At 42.3% G+C, this 20503-nt stretch overlaps 1 protein-coding gene across 1 annotated transcript in view; it reads left to right on the plus strand.

Moving 5' to 3' along the window:
• The first annotated feature begins 1663 nt into the window (after positions 1-1663).
• Positions 1664-20503, plus strand: part of ATP6V0A4 (ATPase H+ transporting V0 subunit a4) — a 96466-nt gene continuing 77626 nt past the window's right edge. The window contains exon 1 of the mRNA XM_070369201.1: positions 1664-1754. The gene's annotated coding sequence lies outside the window, so the exon portion shown is untranslated. The remainder of the gene's footprint in view (positions 1755-20503) is intronic.

Raw genomic sequence — 20503 nt, forward strand, 5'->3', positions numbered from 1 at the left:
GATGCCATCTAACCATCTCATCCTCTGTCGTCCCCTTGTCCTCCTGCCTTCAATCTTTCCCAGCATCAGGGGCTTTTCCAGTGAGTCAATTCTTTACATCAGGTAAGTATTGGAGTTTCAACTTTAGCATCAGTCCTGCCGATGAATATTCAGTACTGATCTCCTTTAGGATGGACTGGTTGGATCTCTTTGCAGTCCAAGGGACTCTCAAGAGTCTTGTCCAACACCACAGTTTAAAAGCATCAATTCTTTGGCACTCAGCTTTCTTTATAGTCCAACTCTCACATCCATACATGACCACTGGAAAAACCATAGCCTTGACTGGATGGACCTTTGTTGGCAAAGTAACGTCTCTGCTTTTTAATATGCTATCTAGGTTGGTCATAACTTTTCTTCCAAGGAGCAAGTGTCTTTTAATTTCATGGCTGCAGTCACCATCTACAGTGATTTTGGAGCCCCCCAAAATAAAAATAAAATCTGTCACTGTTTCCCCATCTATTTGCCATGAAGTGATGGGACCAGAGGCCATGATCTTAATTTTCTGAATGTTGAGCTTTAAGCCAACTTTTTCACTCTCCTCTTTCACTTGCCTCAAGAGGCTCTTTAGTTCTTTGCTTTCTGCCATAAGGGTGGTGTCATCTGCATATCTGAGGTTATTGATATTTCTTCTGGCAATCTTGATTCCAGCTTGTGCTTCATGCAGCCCAGCGTTTCTCATGATGTTTCTTTCATTTAGCATTTTACAATTCTGAGATTTTTCTAAAGAAAACATCAGTATGAAGAGTTTTTTGTTTTGTTTTGTTTAAGAATGACTTAAAAGCTCAAATAGAGTTGCTGCATTTTAGTACAAATGTTGATCTTTTCCCCCCAAAGTAGTTCTGCACTGTGCCTGTTTTTGAAGAACAGTAGATATGTTCTGCTTTTAGAAGAAGTGAGAAGTAGCTATTCCCTTTAGAAATTCCTAAAGCGGTGTGTGTGGGGATCAGTAGTAGGGGGTGGGGGTGGGCTGTGGTGGAGAGGCAGGGAAAGAAAGAAATCATGGCCTGGATTTAAAGTCAAGAACCAGCAGGTGTTTTGAATGTTGTTTTACTTTTATAGTTCGCTGATATTGTTCTTTCTGGATTCTTTGCAAGACAAATATGATACACAAGTTACGAGTAAAGTTCTTGAAAAAAAAAAGATGTAATCAAATTTAAATCAGAACATCATATTACTGCAGGTAGCCCATTAACCCCAATCTTTTTCATTGTATCTTTTCTGGAAAAAATGCAGGTTAGCAAAAAAAGGAAAAAGAAACCAATATAACTTCACCATTAGAGATACTGCAGTCAAAAAAATTTTTTTAATTTTAATAAATCTCAGTCAATTTAATCTTGTTTGGTGATTGGGACTGATCAAGGTGATTTGCTTTCTAATTGTTCTTCTAATAAGCTATTGATTTGGTTTCCAACGTATACAAGGGCTGGGGGAGGGTCAGGAAGAGGGCAGAAGCATTAGAATTGGTGCAGGGTATACACTGGAAAGAAGGGTGGGATATGTGCCTGGGGACCTTCCACTGGGGAAAGTGGCACCACCACCTTGAGAGCCCCATCCCTTTGTGGCTAATTCTGCGGCTGCCTCTGGGGAGCACTGCCTGATTGACCTCCTGACACGTGGAATTTTGCAGGAACTTCACAGAGCTTGTAGCTGAGATAGAGGACTTCATGGACAGAGAGGCCTGTTCAGAAAACAATGTCCCATTTCTCGCCTTTAAGGTAACTCAAAAACTCTGCCTTCTGCACATAAACTGCTTTGCGGGGACCCTGGTGAAAAGTGTCTGCCTCAGTATCTTTCTCTTCATTGGCTAACGGCACAGACATCAACTTTCCATAACACATTTCCTCCCAGACTGCCTACCTCTCTCTCCCCAACTCACTGATGGATGAACCAAGAGTAACATCTCTAGTATTGCTGTAGAATCAAAAGTTGCTTTAGCCTATGACAGAGTCCTCCGTGTCTCAACCCCTTTCTGGATAATTAAGATTTCTGTCTTCTGAGGTTACTGGCCCCTGGACCTCAGAAGTTAAAGAGTTTGTATGCTCTTTCCATCAATGGGTTCAGAGTGACTTACTGAATTTGAGATACCTCAACATGTAGAAGGATGGTATTGTGACAAACAGCAAGCAGAATTACAAATGAACTTGACAGGCTAAAACACAGGAAAAGAATGTTAACAGAATTTCATTTATTCCTATAAAATTTGAAGTTCTACTCCTAGGTTTAAAAAATCTATAATATGCATATATGATAAAGGGAATATGGTCTAACAGGATTTTATGGGAAAAGATTTGAGGATGTTAACATTCTAGGGACCATTTGGAGCACTGGAGATGTTTGGGGAGCAACCCTGACTTAGACATTATCAATAGTAACATGTTGCCCTGTAAGAATTTCTATCTCCCAGGTTGGTTACATGAAGAATTCAGGCATCCTATTTTGAAAGAAATGCTCATGAATTGGATGGAAAGACTGGGAGAAAGGGAGCCAGAATGTAAGGACTGGAAACCACCTCCTTTGAGAAAGAAACCAAGAAGCTAAATGTTTGCCCTGAGGAGTGAAGGCTTGTAGGAGACAAAGCTATCTTCACGTGTTCGAAGTGTCATCATGAGAAAGAGAATTGACTTGCTTTACGTATTTGATTGTATTCTGGAAGACATAACTATCAACCCAAGAAAGTCGGTCTTGGCCCTGTTAAAAGAAAGAACTTAGCAATGATTTCAGTAGGTCGGCACAGAAAAGTCATCTCTAGAATTTCTTCCCATTGGCCTCTTGTGAGGACCTTCTTCCATGGCACTAAGCCTGTCCCCCCATGGCCTCCAGCAGAAGGACTGTATCTCTGGGCATTGAGTCCTCCCTCCCAGTCAGTTCTTTTCCAAGATGCTCATGGGGCAGCGAGGAAGAAGGAGAGGCTCTGGACACCTGGAACGGAGATGATGCTATGGATAGGACTGAACACAAGGAGCTCAGGCTCTCCCCAGAGTCAGTACGGTGAGGGGACGTCCATCTCCCTGCTTCATTGTTCTTAGTTATGCCATAAAATGAAGGAAGGGCAAGATGTTGTTTAGTATGTCTTGAAGAAGTAGCTGTGAATAAAGTTGAATGGCTTAAAGAGTCGCTTCTATAGATAGAACATGGCATGTTATGTGTATATGAAAGTGAACAATTTCAACTCCAACATTGAGAATCTCATGGAATGGCAAATAAATTTGCTGAAAACTGACCCGTCTGATAATACTGTAGCTACATGAGTGCATTCATTAAATAAACATTGATCAAGTACCAGCTCTGTGATAGGTACTGTTATAAGCACCAGGAACTTGGAATACACTGGGGAATAAGACCAATTTCATGCTCCAGTAAACAGCATGGAGGCCATCAGTCTCTGGAGTGCTGGTGAAAGAAGTTAGCTTGGACACAGAGTGAAAGAGGACTAGGAGGGGAGAGATGGAGAGAAGGGAGAATTCAGACAGCTCTTTTCAGGCACTTTGCTGAGAAGGGAAGAAAAGGGATGGTAACTGGAAGACAGGGCTGTAGGGTGAATGATGTAAGGTTGTCAAATAAAATACAGGGAACCTGATTAAGTTGAATTTCAGACAAGTAGGAAGGCTTTGTTTTCAGTTTTTAGTATGTCTTAAATATTGCATGGTGCTGCAGTCCATGGGGTCGCAAAGAGTTGGACACAACTGAGTGACTGAACTGAACTGAAATATTCCATGAGACACACACTAATATGTTACTTGTTTACCTGACACTGAAATTTACCTAGATGTCTGTGTTTTTACTTGCTAAACGTGGCAAGCTTAAAATTAATGGATACCAGACATGTTGTGAGCTAATGGGGGTGACCCATGGAGTGAAGACAAGAGAAGAAAGTGAGGAGGCTGGGATTCAGTGGATAATGGGGGAGTAGGAATATTATCCTATTGTGTAAGAGGGGAAACAGAACACAGCCCAGATTCAGGTCAGTCTGTAGAGATGCAAAAACTGACAACCTTTCTGCTCTGAGAAAAAATTGATTTCAAATGAGTAGGTTACCATTTCTTTAGATTTATTAGCTTAGGACTTTTTAATAGGCAGCAAAAATATTATTTCACAGTAAGAGAAGTCAAGTTGCTCAGTCGTGTGAGACTCTGTGAATTTTCCAGGCAAGAGGACTGGAGTGGATTGCTGTTTCCTTCTCCAGGGGATCTCCCCGACCTGGGGATTGAGCCCAGGTCTCCTGCATTGAAGGCAGATGTTTTACCCTCTGTGCCACCAGAGAAGCCCAAAGATTGTCTAATTTTGTGCTTTTTATAAGATGAGCTCTGCTTCATTTTCCCTGGCTTGAAAGATACATTCAAATTAATAGTGTTTGTTATTTGAGGTATCATGGGCTCCCCATGTGGCCCAGTGCCACATCCAACTGCCAATGCAGACACGCACGAGAAATGGGTTCAATCCCTGGGTTGGGAAAATCCCCTGGAGTAGGAAATGGCAGCCCACTCCAGTATTCTTGTCTGGGAAATCCCTTGGACAGAGAAGCCTGGAGGGCTACAGCCCAGGGGTTTGCAAAGAGTCAGACGCAACTAAGGACGCGTACAATGGCTGAGTGGCAGGGAGCTCTTTCTTTTAAATTTTGTGTGGCCCAGAATAGAGTCCCTCTTGGTGAATATTCTGTGAGTTTGAGGAGAATGTGTAATCTGTTGTGGTTGGGTGAAGTAGGCTATGAATGTCAATTAAATTCAGTTGATTGATGGGGCTGTTCTGTTCAACTATGTCCTTACTGATATTTTCTGCCTGCTGGGTTTGTCAGTTGCTGACAGAGGGGTACCGAACTCTCTAGCTGTAATAGTGGATTTATCTGTTTCTCTCTGCAGTTCTATCAGTTTTTGCCTCATGTATTTTGTTGCTCTGTTGTTAGGAGTATGCACAGTAAGAATTGTTATATCTTCTTGGAAAATTGGCCTCTTTATCTTTTTGTAATGCTTCTCTTTATCCCTGATAAATTTCTTTCTCTGAATTCTGCTCTGAAATTAATATAACTGTACCAACTTTCTTTTTATTAGTGTTATCATGGTATATCTTTCTCCATCCCTTTACGTTTAATCTATGTATTTATATTTAAAGTGGGTTTCTTGTAGACAACATATAGTTCAGTCTTTTTTTTCTATCCATTCTGATATTCTTTTAATTGGTTTATTTAGACCACTCACATTTAAAGTGATTATGACATGTTTGCCCTATTTGTTACTATTTTCATTCATTGACTTGTTCATTTCTGTTTTTTTGTCTTCCACTCTTTTAATACCTTCTTTGCTTTTATGAGCATTTAGGGCTTCCCATGTGGCTCAGCTGGTAAAGAATCTGCCTGCAATGTGGGAGACCTGGGTTTGATTCCTGGGTTGGGAAGATCCCCTGGAGAAGGAAAAGGCTACCCACTCCAGTATTCTGGCCTGGAGAATTCCATGGACTCTATAGTCTATGGGGTCGCAAAGAGTCGTACACAACTGAGCGACTTTCACTCACTCACTCACTCACTATATCATTCCATTTCTCTCCTCTCTTAACATTTCAGTTTTACTTCTATTTTTACTTTCTTAAGCAATTGCAGTAGAGTTTGCTATACACATTTATGACTAGCCCAAGTCCACTTGCAAATACTATACTGCTTCACAGGTGATACAAATACCTTGTAACAGAGTTTCAACTTTACATGTTGCATTGCTTGATGATCAGCTAAATACATACACATGTGCTACCCAGACATACCTGTTCTGCTATATAGTGTTGCTCAAAAAGCCCTGTAGGGGCTTCCCAGGCGGCACAGTGGTAAAGAATCTGTCTGCCAGTGCAGGAGACACAAGAGATTCGGGTTTGATCTCTGGATCGAGAAGATCCTCTAGAGAAGGAAATGACAACCCACTGCAGTATTCTTGCCTGGAAAATTCCATGGACAGAGGAGCCTGGCGAGCTACAGTGCACGGAGTCCGATACGACTCAGAATCAGATATGACAGCCCATGTGCATTCTATCCTGTTTTCTTTTTCAGCATGGTCATAAACAGTATCTCATGTCACTAAAGACCTGTGTTTAGACCTGTCTAAATAGATGTATTTTTTCCAACTTCTTTATAATTCATTATCTTATAGCTTGCATATATCTGAGTTAACGTCTTCACTAAAAACATTTTTCCTTTAGTAACTTGATTACATTTTTTTCTTTGTAAACTTTTGTGGTTGGCACTCCTGTTTCCTTTAACACTTCAAGGAAGGAATTCCTGGTTCCTTCACCATTCTTGCCTAAGTATGAAAAGTATAATTAGTTCTGGAGGTAAAACTTGGAGATCAGGGTATCAGCATAGTGGGGTGAGGCACCCCTTCTAGGTTGCTCACCTCTCATTGTATCCTCTCATGGTGAAAGGGGCCCTGTGTTTTTTGCATGATATTCCTGTCTGTGGATCTACCATAATTTTAACCATGTCCCCGATGTTTAACATTTGGTTGTTTCTAATGTTTTGCTCTTGTAAATAATGCTGTGATAAATATCTTTGTTTATAAATTGTCTAATTTTCAGATTCTTTCCTTAGAATAAATTCCTAGAGGTGAAATTACTGAGTTGAATAATCTGAATAGATTTAAAGAGTCATATTCCATATCATCAATTATTTTTTAGAATTCCTGGGCCAATTTATATCCTCCAGGTCCACCTTGAGAATACATCTCATTATATCCTCACCAGCATTGAGTAATAAAATATTTTTTTGTATACTTAATATTTTATAATTTGACCAATAAAATAGTTTCCACATACTTCTCATAGTTATCATTTTATATCTGTATAATATCCCATAGTTGTATTACCTTTCCTTGACCTTGTTTTTTGCTATTTAGTGTTCTTTTCTGAATAGGTTACATTATCTTCAATAGTGAATACTGGAAACAACTATTACTTTTCCAGATTATTTCCTAAGGGTTTTTCCCTTTGAATTAATTGCTTTCAATATACATGGAATTTAAGGGACTCTTTCATAGTGTGATGAACATAATTTTCTGGAAGTCATCAAGCAGACAAGTCATCTTTCTCAAGGTGTAATTAAATGTGTGTGAGCGGGGTGGGGTGGGGGGGGGCAGGGGTGGCAGAGAAGGAGATGGAATCTCTTGGCCTCTAAGGTCCCTTCCAGGTCTTTGACTCACTACATTGTCCCCACATCCCAGGCAGTCTTGCTGATGAAGATTTAAAGCAAAGAATTCCAAGCCTGGAGGGGATCAGGTTTATTATTATTATTATTATTATTTTTTTTTTGGCCATGCCACACAGCATGTGGGATCTTAGTTTTCTGACTAAAGATTGAACTCACACCCGTGCATTGGAAGTGCAGAGTCTTAACCGTGGACCTCTGGGGAGGTCCCTAGATTTATGAATATTTTTAATCCAAGCTGAGCTGCTTAGACTGATATGACTTTGGTCAACTCACATTATCTCCCTGGATTTCATTGAAATCCCTCAGATGCCTGTAAAAGTAATGTATGTAAATAACATTGAATGTTAAGCTAAACATCTCTGAACAAAAAAATTTAAAATATTACCATGTTGTATACCTTAAATATATAAAATTTTTGTGAATTATAATGGACAGAGAAGCCTGGCGGGCTACAGTCCATGGGATCACAAAGAGTTGGACATGACTGAGCAACTAACACTTTCACTCACAAAGCTGAAAAAGGCAAAAAATGTTCTCATCCTCAGACTGTTGTGGAAGTCTGATTTGCTCTACATGCAAATTGCTCCCATCACACAGGTCTTATCCACCAGACTCCCTGCCACCTCCCACCCCACCTCCAGCCCCACTCTTGGGGTTCTTCAAAGGGGATTGCCCTTGGAAAGCTGGAGGTAAGGTTTGGTTCTGTTGAGTTGGCAGCCTTCCACGTGACTTCATCCAGAGATGGGCTGGAAGGCTGAGATCTCTGGATGCAAACTGGAGATGTTTTGGTACTCTGGAAGGTTCCTTTTACCCCCTGGAACATTTAACTCTTGCAGTGGTGTATCATCTATGGAATTATTTTAAAATTTAAAAAATAATTCTTAAAATTATGAAAACCCCCTGCCTCCCTGACATTTACATTTAAGTGTTCTATAGAATCTGAAATATCCCTGGTATAAGCCCTGTAGGTTACTATGTCTGAGGTTTTCTCCTTATCTTAGCATGGAACACAGCTGTCATCCAGCCTCGTGGCCCACTCTGTTGTTTCTTCTCACTGCTGGGATGGACTTTCAGAACTGACCAGTAGAAGCTGCTTTTTGGTTCCTTTCTGGGAAGAACACACTGAGATATCATCATAGTTCCAGAACGATCCATCAGAGTTGCTCTCTTAATAAGACAGCTTTTCTGCATTTCCTGAAACCTGGCACAACCCTGGCATATCTGAAGGTGAGAAATCTGCCCTGGAGCCAGGAATAATCGGGCAGAAATTTTTATTTTTCAATTCAGCTAAAAATGCACACTTGCCCAGAATTTCATTTATAGTGTGTATGCTCAGTTGTGTCTGATTCTTTTATGACCCTGTGGACTGTAGCCTGCCAGGCTCCTCTGTCCATGGAATTCTCCAGACATGAATACTGGAGTGGGTTTGCCATGTCTGCTCCAGGGGATCTTCATGACCCAGGGATCAACCCACATCCCCTGCATTGGCAGGCAGATAATTCACCCCTGAGCCATCTCGGAAGCCAGAATTTCACTTATAGATAACCTTTAAAAAAAAATCACATTGAAAAGAAAAATGCTGATGGAAATCAATAGCAATGCTATCTTCAGATTCAAGATAAAATTGAATTGAATAAATTGAATTCAGCACCTAACAATGGGAATGTTATGTGTAATATTCTTGAATGAGGCGTGGAAATGATGGTTGTCTATCCTTGGAACAGGGAGATAGATAGAAACAATGAAAAGTCAATTTCAGTTTCTGAGACAACTGAATGAAATAACTGTATGCTGATTTAAAAAGCAAGTTATCCTGTAATACTTTAATTAAAAATGTGCTTCTTCTGTGACACAGCGTTACTGTAGCTGGCAGTATTTGCCCAGGGAAATACATTCACAAACCCATAAAGGGAACTTCTGAGGATTTCAGTGGCAGTGTGGTGTGGAGGTGGGCTCTGGAGCCAGTCTAGGGGTCCATCCTGGGAATGCGGAAGTGAGCCGAGATTGCTTATTGGTAGAACCCTGTGTAGCAGCAAGACTCTCTGGTCTTACTGACATAGAAGAGCAAATAGGTCTTAAAAAAATCACCAGTGTGTGAACAAAGTAAGAGGCAGGATGAGATCTAGCTTATGTGAATTCAAAATACCTACACTTATAATAGAACTTTATATTTTACAGAAGCCTGTATAGGCACTATAGGGTTGCCTTCAGTTCAGTTCAGTCGCTCAGTCTGAACCCCTATGCGACCCCATGAATCACAGAACACCTATGCGACCCCATGAATCATAGCACACCAGGCCTCTCTGTCCATCACCAACTCCCAGAATTCACTCAAACTCATGTCCATCGAGTCGGTGATGCCATCCAACCATCTCATCCTCTGTCGTCCCCTTCTCCTCCTGCCCCAGTCCCTCCCAGCATCAGGGTCTTGAAACAGGAGAATATGAGACAGAAGGGGGTAAAAGTGAATACAGAGTAAAATGAAGACAGGCTGGACTGACCATTGACTGTGCATCATACATTTCCCCCCAAATATATAAGTGAGTACAGTTCTCTTAAGAGAAAACAAATACTTAACATTTTGATTTATTCAGTGATCCTAAGAATGGACTTGATAAACTAATTTAGGCATTAAAGTTTGGTGCTAATGCATAAGACACAGAAGTTACCTTCCTCTAAGTAGTTTTCTGTTCAAGATTTTAAATTCAAGGATATTTAATTTGATGCATAAAAAAAACCACCCTTCTCTGGAGTGAGTACTAAGATTCTCCCAGATACTTGTAAATCTGCTTTTAAAAATAGACTTTTGCTTTTTGGGTCTTTAGGTTTGGAGCAAACCTGAGCAGAAGGTACAGAGATTTCCCATAGATCCCTGCCTCCACAACGCAGAGCCTCCCTGGCTCTCAGCATCTCCCTCCAGAGTGCTACATTTGTGACAGAGCCTACACTGACACAGCATTATCACCTGAAGTCCATGGTTTATATGAGCGTTCACTCCTGGTATACATTCTATGGTTTTGGACAAATGTATAATGACATGTATCCTCCATTGTTGCTTCATACAGAATAGTTTTACTGCCCTAAAAATCCCCATGAGCAGCCCCTTCATCCCTTCCCATCTCCAACCACTGGTCTTTTTTAATTTTACTGTCTCTATAGTTTTGCCTTTTCCAGAATGTCACATGGTTGTAATCATTTAGTATGTAGCCTTTTCAGATTGAATTCCTTCACTTGCTAATGTGCATTTAAGGTTCCTCTATGTCTTTGCATGACTTGATAACTTGTCAGTTTTTAAAAGAATATTTGATTTCATCATCTCCAAAGTATAATTATTCCCTATATTGCATATATTGCTTATAACAGTACAAAATTTGAGAAAAAAGCTAGTTGCTCAACCAGTGAAAACAGAAATATTTGCTTACTCTTCCAGAATCAGTTTAGCTCTTACTCCTTCTTGGTAGGAATGAACATGTCACAGAAGAAATGTGATGAATGCATTTGTGGGCCTGTCTGCTTTAAGCGGGGAGGAAGAATGGCTTCTTTGACTGTGGAAAGTGCATGACTGCATGTTTGTAGTCCACCAGACAGTGTCGCCATCTGTGCGGTGGCTTTTTTCATCACTGGCACTGTATCAGTCTGGCCAAACAAAAAAATTCATTTTTTTTTTTTAAACTTTAGCCTTTTCAGTAGTTTGTTTTTGTTTTGTTTCTTTTGCCACGCTAGGTGGCACGCAGAATCTTAGTTGTCCAACCAGGAATTGAACCCACGGCCCCTGCAGTGGAAACTCAAAGTCCTAACAACTAGACTCCCAGGGAATTCCCATTTCAGAACAGTTCAAAGAAGGCATTTCCAAATATGCTATAAAGCAAGTGTGTTTTGTAGCCAGACAAGCATGTAACTGAAGCCAAGTATTGCACCTTATGTGTCATTTCTTTTTTCTCAGGTTTCAGCATAGAGGTTTAGGACACCTCTTTGCAAATTTTTAGTTCAGTTCAGTTTAGTAGCTCAGTCGTGTCCGACTCTTTGTGACCCCATGAATCGCAGCCTGCCAGGCCTCCCTGTCCATCACCAACTCCCGGAGTTCACTCAGACTCACGTCCATCGAGTCAGTGATACCATCCAGCCATCTCATCCTCTGTCGTCCCCTTCTCCTCCTGCCCCCCATCCCTCCCAGCATCAGAGTCTTTTCCAGTGAGTCAACTCTTCACATGAGGTGGCCTAAGTACTGGAGTTTCAGCTTTAGCATCATTCCTTCCAAAGAGCACCCAGGACTGATCTTTTTTAGAATGGACTGGTTGGATCTCCTTGCAGTCCAAGGGACTCTCAAGAGTCTTCTCCAACACCATAGTTCAAAAGCATCAATTCTTCGGCACTCAGCTTTCTTCACAGTCCAACTCTCACATCCATACATGACCACTGGAAAAACCATAGCCTTGACTAGACAGGCCTTTGTTGGCAAAGGAATGTCTCTGCTTTTTAATATGCTATCTAGGTTGGTCATAACTTTCCTTCCAAGGAGTAAGCATCTTTTATTTTCGTGGCTGCAATCACCATCTGCAGTGATTTTGGAGCCCAAAAACATAAAGTCTGACACTGTTTCCACTGTTTCCCCATCTATTTCCCATGAAGTGATGGGACCGGATGCCATGATCTTAGTTTTCTGAATGTTGAGCTTTAAGCCAACTCTTTTACTCTCCTCTTTCACCTTTATCAAGAGGCTTTTTAGTTCCTCTTCACTTTCTGCCATAAGGGTGGTGTCATCTGCATATCTGAGGTTATTGATATTTCTCCTGGCAATCTTGATTCCAGCTTGTGCTTCTTCCAGCCCAGTGTTTCTCATGATGTACTCTGCATATAAGTTAAATAAGCAGAGTGACAATATACAGCATTGATGAACTCCTTTTCCTATTTGGAACCAATCTGTTGTTCCATGTCCAGTTCTAACTGTTGCTTCCTGACCTGCGTATAGGTTTCTCAAGAGGCAGGTCAGGTGGTCTGGTATTCCCATCTCTTTCAGAATTTCCCACAGTTTATTGTGATCCACACAGTCAAAGGCTTTGGCATACTCAATAAAGCAGAAATAGATGTTTTTCTGGAACTCTCTTGATTTTTCTATGATCCAGCAGATGTTGGCAATTTGATCTCTGGTTCCTCTGCCTTTTCTAAAACCAGCTTGAACATCTGGAAGTTCATGGTTCACGTATTGCTGAAGCCTGGCTTGGAGAATTTTGAGCATTACTTTACTAGCGTGTGAGATGAGTGCAATTGTGTGGTAGTTTGAGAATTCTTTGGCATTGCCTTTCTTTGGGATTGGAATGAAAACTGCATTTTTCATTGCAATGAAAAATGCAAATTTTAAAAGGTGCCTATTTCTCAAAGAAACCTGGGTAAGTGGATGTGAATAATTTGAACTACACTCGAAGAGCTTTCTAGATCCCAGTGGGCAGCACCCTCCGCCCCATACTCGCTCTGGCGCTCATGCGCACTCCAGGCCCCAGGCACCCTGCCTTAGGTTCCCAAACACTCTGTGTTCCTCTCCCTAGGACCATTCAGCTTCAGGTGGGGAGCGGGGAGGACCTCGCGTGGCAGTGTCAGGCAGTAGGGAGAGGACCAGTGAGGGGAGTGGGCTCAAGGACCCTAGTTGTGGCCAGAACAAGGCAACACTGTGTGTGTGCTTTCCTGAGTGTGTGCAAAGCCTTGCGTGCAGTGTGGGTTTATTAGAGGGGTTTTCTAGAAGGGGGCCTCCTGCCACCCCAGGACTGACATGAGAGCCCTCAAGTCCTGCGTTCCCCACCCCTGGCTCCCCCAGCTCTCACACAGGAAGTCTGGCTGCAATGGTGCTTTCATGCTATGCACAGTTTGTGTGTGACCCTGGGGCTGGCATCTCTCGCTTCCAGGTGTTGCATCTTCCGAGGCAGCATCTCCACCCTCTTGACCTGTTCTTGAACAGGTAGTGTGTGGTGTGGAGAGGAGAGCCATCCTGGGCCATGAAGAGATGCAGAAAGGTGGCCTGGGCCTTCCTTATTCCTTCTTTAGGTTCACTGCAAAATTGTCACCACAGGTGACTCACACTCCACGTGCCCACGGCTTGAAGCTCCATAGGAAAGCATCCTGCCTATCTGTTCATATTCAATGCTTCATTGCAAACCCTGGGCACCAGACTCCCCTTGATTTCAAGTGGAAGCTGCTCATTTTTCAAAAAGCCATGCTCTTTGTATTAGTTTGCTGTGGTTGCTCTAAGAAAGTATCGCAAACTGGGTGTCTGAGACCAACAGGGATGGACTGCCTTGCTGTTCTGGAGGCTGAACACCTGAGAGCAAGGTGGTGCTTCCTTCTGAGGGACATGGAGGGAATCTGTTCCGGGGCTCTTCCCACCCCTCCCCCTGCCTCTGGCAGTTGCTGATGACCTTTAGAAATCCTTGGCTTGTGAATACATTACCCTGACCTCTGCCTTCATTACATGCATCCTCCCCGTGTGTGGTGTGTGTGTGTCTGTATTGAAAATTTCCTTTTTACATAAGGACACATCAAATTAGAGACCCAATTGAAGTCTGTTCCAGGGTAGCCTCATCTTAATTCATTACAATTGCAATGACCCTATTTCCGAATAGTTCACATTCCAAAGTCCTGGGGGTTACAATTCCAACATGAGTTTTGGGGGACACATGGAATACTCAGCCCATAATACTCTCTCTCAATAGCTTGCTTCATTTTGACCTGGTAATAGGAATCTCCCAGATAAAAAGATCTCCTTCAAGATGCAAAGAACAAGACAAATATTTCAACAAAGAGTTCAATAAATCATCACTGTGGAAATAAGCAAAGACCACCCAACTAAGAACAAGAAAATACTGTTTATTCTAGGAGTCAGCCACCATCATTTATGTTTGGCAGAGACTCAGATGCGGGCAGGGGCATGGGAAGGCTTGATGGTGAAAGGAGGGAGGCTTCAGATATTCAGCTGTGCTCCACCAGAGGCTGTAGGCCTGGGATGACTGTCGATGGACTGAGGAGGAGTGGAGCATTCTGTATGACTGGTCAGGGGGCAGATGTTTGGCTTCCTATGCTTGATCCTAAACTATCTGAAGCTGTCCATTATTAACCAAACCCTGGCTGTCTGAGCCAATTGCTGTGGAGGTGGCTTGATTTCCTGGATTAGTTGCTGAGGCTGATGGGTTGGCTTCCTGGACTGGTTGCTGCAGATTGTGGGTTGAAGTTCTGTTTTTATATATGATCTGGCCCTTGTCCCTTTGTATGTTGAATCTCTTATCACAGAATCAGCTTTTGGGGTAGGTCTGCCAGGTACTGGTTTCCACAAATGACTTAATTATGTATAGTTATAAACTTATGAAAACAGTAATTTAAAATTTTCCCGACCTTCAAACCTCAAATTTCCCCAAGAGCCTCCTCTTTGTCTTCATAGCTCTCTCGCTTCACTGTGGTGGTTGCACAGGCCACGCTCCTGGGTCTCCTCTGATGCACTAACTCATCAGATGTTTATTGAGTTTTGCTGTGCACCCAGCTCTGGGCCAGTGGAAGGAATCAGAGGTGAACGACGTAGTTTCTGCCTTCAGAGAGACCAGTGAGAGAGGCAGGCAGGGAGATACTGTCCTCCACAGTGCTCAGTTGTCCAAGTTAAACAGAGCCAGACACTAACGTGGTGAAGACAGATTTTAATAACTACTGCAACAGATTAGAGAGTCTAGGATAAAACTGTGCAGAAGTGACTGGGTGTTTTATAGGGAAATGAGGGAGCAGGGGTGGGTGAGGGATCTCAGTAGAGTTGGGGAATTGAGAAATTATAGAGTTGGTGAGTGTGAATGCTGATCAGGTCAGCTCTGCTTGCTCTCTGGCAGTCATTGAAGCCAGGGTTCTGCCCCCCAACAGAGACCAGGGATGAGGGGGACAGAAGCCCTATCCTTCTGATTAAGTTTTAAAGGAATGGCTTTCAGGTTTTGAGGTGTAGGAGATACAGATGGATGAATGGATGGATGGATCAGTTCAGTTCAGTCGCTCAGTCATGTCTGACTCTTTGTGACCCCATGAATCACAGCACGCCAGGCCTCCCTGTCCATCACCATCTCCCGGAGTTCACTCAGACTCATGTCCATCGAGTCAGTGATGCCATCCAGCCATCTCATCCTCTGTCGTCCCCTTCTCCTCCTGCCCCCAATCCCTCCCAGCATCAGAGTCTTTTCCAATGAGTCAACTCTTTGCATGAGGTGGCCAAAGTACTGAAGTTTCAGCTTTAGCATCATTCCTTCCAAAGAAATCCCAGGGCTGATTTCCTTCAGAATGGACTGGTTGGATCTCCTTGCAGTCCAAGGGACTCTCAAGAGTCTTCTCCAACACCACAGTTCAAAAGCATCAATTCTTCGGCGCTCAGCTTTCTTCACAGTCCAACTCTCACATCCATACGTGACCACAGGAAAAACCATAGCCTTGACTAGATGGACCTTTGTTGGCAAAGGAATGTCTCTGCTTTTGAATATGCTATCTAGATTGGTCATAACTTTTCTTCCAAGGAGTAAGCGTCTTTTAATCTCATGGCTGCAGTCACCATCTGCAGTGATTTTGGAGCCCCCAAAAATAAAGTCTGGATGGATAGACAGCATCAATATAGAGACATCTTGATAGAGATATTGATCTAGATAGAGACATCTCGAAAGGACAGAGGAAGAATTCACAACTAAGGCCTTTATAATAAATGCTCTAAGTATGGTCAGGGCCTCTTGTCAGGTACTGGCTGGGAGAACCAGCAAGTTCTTCTGGCAACCTTGAGCTTTCTCAGACAGGCACTTTAAAGGGGGATAGGGCCATCCTAGGGATGCAGTCTTGAGCTGTTAGAAACTAGGTTAGTGTTTATTTGAGTCTTTAATATGGGGGGATGGGTTGGATGAAGTTATTTATGTTGAGTCTGTAGTTTGTATAGACCAAGTTGAGGCATAGTTGAGAAGAAGGCTCAAAGAAGTTGGGTCAAGGGAAGAGTGTGTGTGTGTGTTTTTAAGTTTTATTTCATTTTTGACTGTGCTGGGTCTTCGTTGCTGCATGCAGGTTTTGTCTAATTGCGGAGAGCTGCTCTTCGTTGCAGTGCATGGGCTTTTCCTTGCAGTGGTTTCTCTTGTTGCAGAGCACAGGCTTTGGGGTGCGCGTGAGCTCAGTAGTTCCAGTTCGAGGGCTTTGTTGCCCCGAGTCATGTGGAATCTTACTGGAGCAGGCATCGAACCTGTGTCCCCTGCACTGACAGGTGGGTTCTCTTTATCTATGTATAATTTATTTATTTTTAATTGGAGGATATTTCCTTTACATTGTTGTGCTGGTTTCCACTATACATCAACATGAATCAGCCATAGGCATACATATGTCCCCTCCATCTTGAACCTCCATCCCACCCCTCTAGGTTGCCACAGAGAACCAGGTTGAGCTCCCTGCATCATACAGCGAATTCCCACTGGCTATCTGTTTTACATATTGTGGTGTGTATGTTTCAATGCTACTCTCTCAATTTGTCCGACACCCCCAGTGTCTCCACAAGTCTGTTCTCTATGTCTTTTTGTCTCTCTTTTGCTGCCCTACAGATAGATTAACCAGTACCATTTTTCTAGATTCCATATATATGCATTAATATATGATATTTGTTTTTCTCTTTGTGACTCAGCTTTATGATGGGCTCTAGGTTCATTCACCTCACTAGAGTTGACTCACATTCGTTCCTTTTTGTGGCTGAGTAATATTCCATTGTGTATGTGTACCACAACTTCTTTATCCATTCATCTGTTGATGGACATCTAGGTTGCTTCCATGTCCTGGCTATTGTAAATAGTGCTGCAGTGAACACTGGGTTATATGTGTCTTTTAAAATTGTGGTTTTCTCAGGGTATGTGCCCAGTAGTGGGATTGCTGTGTCATATGGCAGTTTTAGTCCTAGTTTTTAAAGAAATCTCCATACTGTTCTTCATAGTGGCTGTACCAATTTACATTCCCACCAACAGTGTGGGAAGGTTCCCTTTTCTCCCTTAAGGGGAGAGAAAGTCTTTGCCCTGGAGGTGAGCACAGGCCACCGAGGGAGGGTATACATGTGCATATACGTGTGCATGTATATGTGTGTGTGTATGTGTGTGTGTCGAGAGAGGAGAGGATAACTTGACTTGAAAGACCAATCCCAATAAACCCAATGAATCCAATCAGCAGAGGGGAAGGGAGGGAAGAGCAAGGGCAGGTCCCGGTTTATGGGACCTAAAACGTACATAATTAGAGTATTCTCTTCTAAAAAAAAGATACAAAATAAGAAATACAAAACTAGATAGACAGTCTTGGAGAGGGGCAAACAAGAAAGAGGACCAAAATTAAAGCTTCTTTTCTTGTTGTTCAGTTGCTAAGTTGTGTCCAACTCTTTGCGACCCCATGGACTGCAGCACACCAGGCTTTCCTGTCCTTCACTCTCTCCTGCAGTTTGCTCAAACTCATGCCCATTGAGTTGGTGATGCCATCCAACCATCTCATCCTCTGCCGCCCCCTTCTCCTCTTGCCATCCGTCTTTCCTAGAATCAGGGTCTTTTCCATCGGCTTTTCACATCAGGTAGCCAAAATATTGGAGCTTCAGCTTCAGCATCAAGTTTGATTTCCTTTAGAATGGGCTGGTTTGATCTCCTTGCTGTCCACGGGACTCTCAAAAGTCTTCTCCGGCACCATAGTTTAAAAGCATCAGTTCTTTGGTGCTCAGCCTCCATAATGGTCCAACTCTCACATCTACCCATGACTACTGGAAAAACCATAGCTTTAACTAGACAGACCTTTGTCAGCAAAATGATATCTCTGCTTTTTAATAGGCTGTCTAGGCTTGTCATAGTTTTTCCTCCAAGGAGCAAGCATCTTTTAATTTTGTGGCTGCAGTCACTGTCCACAGTGATTTTGGAGCCCAAGAAAAGAAAACTTGTCACTGTTTCCACTTTTTCTCCATCTATTTCCCATGAAGTGATGGCACCAGATGCCATGATCTTAATTTTTTGAATGTTGAGTTTTAAGCCAGCTTTTTCACTGTCCTCTTTCACTCCCATCAAGAGGCTCTTTAGTTCCTCTCTGCTTTCTCCCATTAGAGTGGTGTTATCTGCATATCTGAGGTTGCTGATATTTCTCCTGGGAATCTTGATTACAGCCTGGCATTTCACATGATGCACTCTACATATGAGTTAAATTAGCAGGGTGACAAAGTTCTCTTGGTTCATGGCAAATCTGCCTCTTGGGAAGGGTATGTTTCAGACTGTGTGAACAAGAGTGAAGGCTTGGAGGATAGAGAGAGAGCTGAAATAATTCATAACTGGGTGTGTGTGAAGGATACAGAAGAGAAAAAGCTAGAGAAGATCCTATGGTCAGGTAGAAATATGGTATGGGTAGTCACTGGGGGATTTTAGGCAGGTGAGAGTGACTCAATTTCTTATTCATGGATTAGACAGATCACTCTGGAAAGAAGTACAGAGGATGGACGGAGTCAGGTAAGGCTGGCTGTAGACCCAGGGAGGGGTTGTTTGCACGGCCCTCCTGCCAAACACTGACGAAGACCCAGGAATGTCACTGTATGTCCATATGTGACTTCAACACAGACGTCAGGACTCTGACGGAAAGAAACATTCTTCATCAAAAACATTTTTAGACTGTTCTTTAAGTTTAAAAATATGCTTTCATATATTTTTGTGGAAAAGAGGCCCAAGTTACCCTAAGACTTGTTTTTTATTAATCTTGCATGGCATAGTGTTTCATTTTAAATAGAAAAATCATATATTTGGTTTATTTGTCCTTGGGTATCATGCATCTAAAAAGGAATAGATTTTAAAAGTCGGATAATTGTGCCACACCTTAATGTTTAAAGATTCTATTTTTGCATAGGACATTGATACAGAAATGCCTCAAACTGGATATGCCCTGTGTTACACAGTCTGTAGCGGTGCTGAGGACCACACTGATCCCTGAGGACAAAGTTTTTTAAATGAAAAGTACATCTACTATGAGACAGGTCCTGCTGCTTGTCACAGGAAACTCTTAGATGGACATCAGTCCCTGGTTTTCCCTCTCAGGTGTTCCTTTTAAATTTCCTGACAAGTCTTTGCTTTTCTAGAATAAAGACGTTCCATGTTGAAGGTAGATCTGAGAGTTAGCATCTGGGTCACATAACCATCAGATGATATAACCATCTTTCTTTCCAGTCTCAAAGAAAAGAGTGATTGTTTGGATCTGATCTAGCCTTCCTTTTGTGAAAGAAAAGCAAGACACAGAGTGCCTGAATTTCACTGTGACAATGGCAGCAACTACATGTAATTCTTTTCAGTGTAGTCTAAGAGTCTACTCATCTCAGATGCCAACTGGTGCTGTGACTCTCCCCCCTTTAAAGCAGCAAATGCAGTCTGGCCACCGAGGTTCACACATGCATAAAAGAGATGAGAGCCCCGCTGCTCTGGTTGCAAGGAAGAGCCTCACACCCACCCACTTACATGCAGAGCCTCACATAGCTTCCTGAGCTTTTGTAATCTGGTTTGCATACACGTTTGGTCCAGTTCTTACGTTTTCCAATTAGAAGGTTGATCCTCAGCAAGACAGCGTGTCAATTCTGTTCATGTTCACCAGAAATAAATCTTAATCTTCCTTCTTGCTTTTTTCGTTTTGAGACAGTGCTCTTTCACTATTGCACACTGATTTACTTAAAAAATATTTGCAGATATTAAAGCAAAGTTGGTTTCACACTGAATCTTTTCATCTTGAAAGAATTAAACCATCATGTATGGTGGAGACTCCTTGAATTTCTAAAAAAGTGAAGCACCACCCATGTGTACATCCATGACGTAGCTCAGGCTTTTATAGATACTTGTGCCCATATGATCAACACTCTGAAATAAGTCCATCCTGTTTCACTGATTAAACAACTAAGATTCTGATACGATCTGGATCCTCAGAAGAGAGCAAACTGTGCTGTGCAATCCCTTCAGTTCAGGGAAATTTATTCAGACTTTCTGAAAGAGCAGTAGGGTGGCTTTGAATCATTTGCCACCTCTAGAAAATATTTCTTCCCATTTCAGAGGCCTCTCACTTTTCCTTTGTGTATTATGATTATTTAGAGTTTGTCCACATATTTGCTGTCGAAGGGCAAATATGTTTTCTTCAAGAGTCACTTTCTTTCTTCTGATGACCCCACCCATCTCTCTTCCTGACTCCCACTGAAAGAGTTCACAGTGATGCTGACATCTGGGCCCTAAGTGATTGTCCCTAAGCTGGCCAGAGCCAAATGGCTCCTCC

The sequence above is a fragment of the Bos mutus genome, chromosome 4 (genome assembly GCF_027580195.1).
Source record: "Bos mutus isolate GX-2022 chromosome 4, NWIPB_WYAK_1.1, whole genome shotgun sequence".
Lineage (NCBI taxonomy): Eukaryota > Metazoa > Chordata > Mammalia > Artiodactyla > Bovidae > Bos > Bos mutus.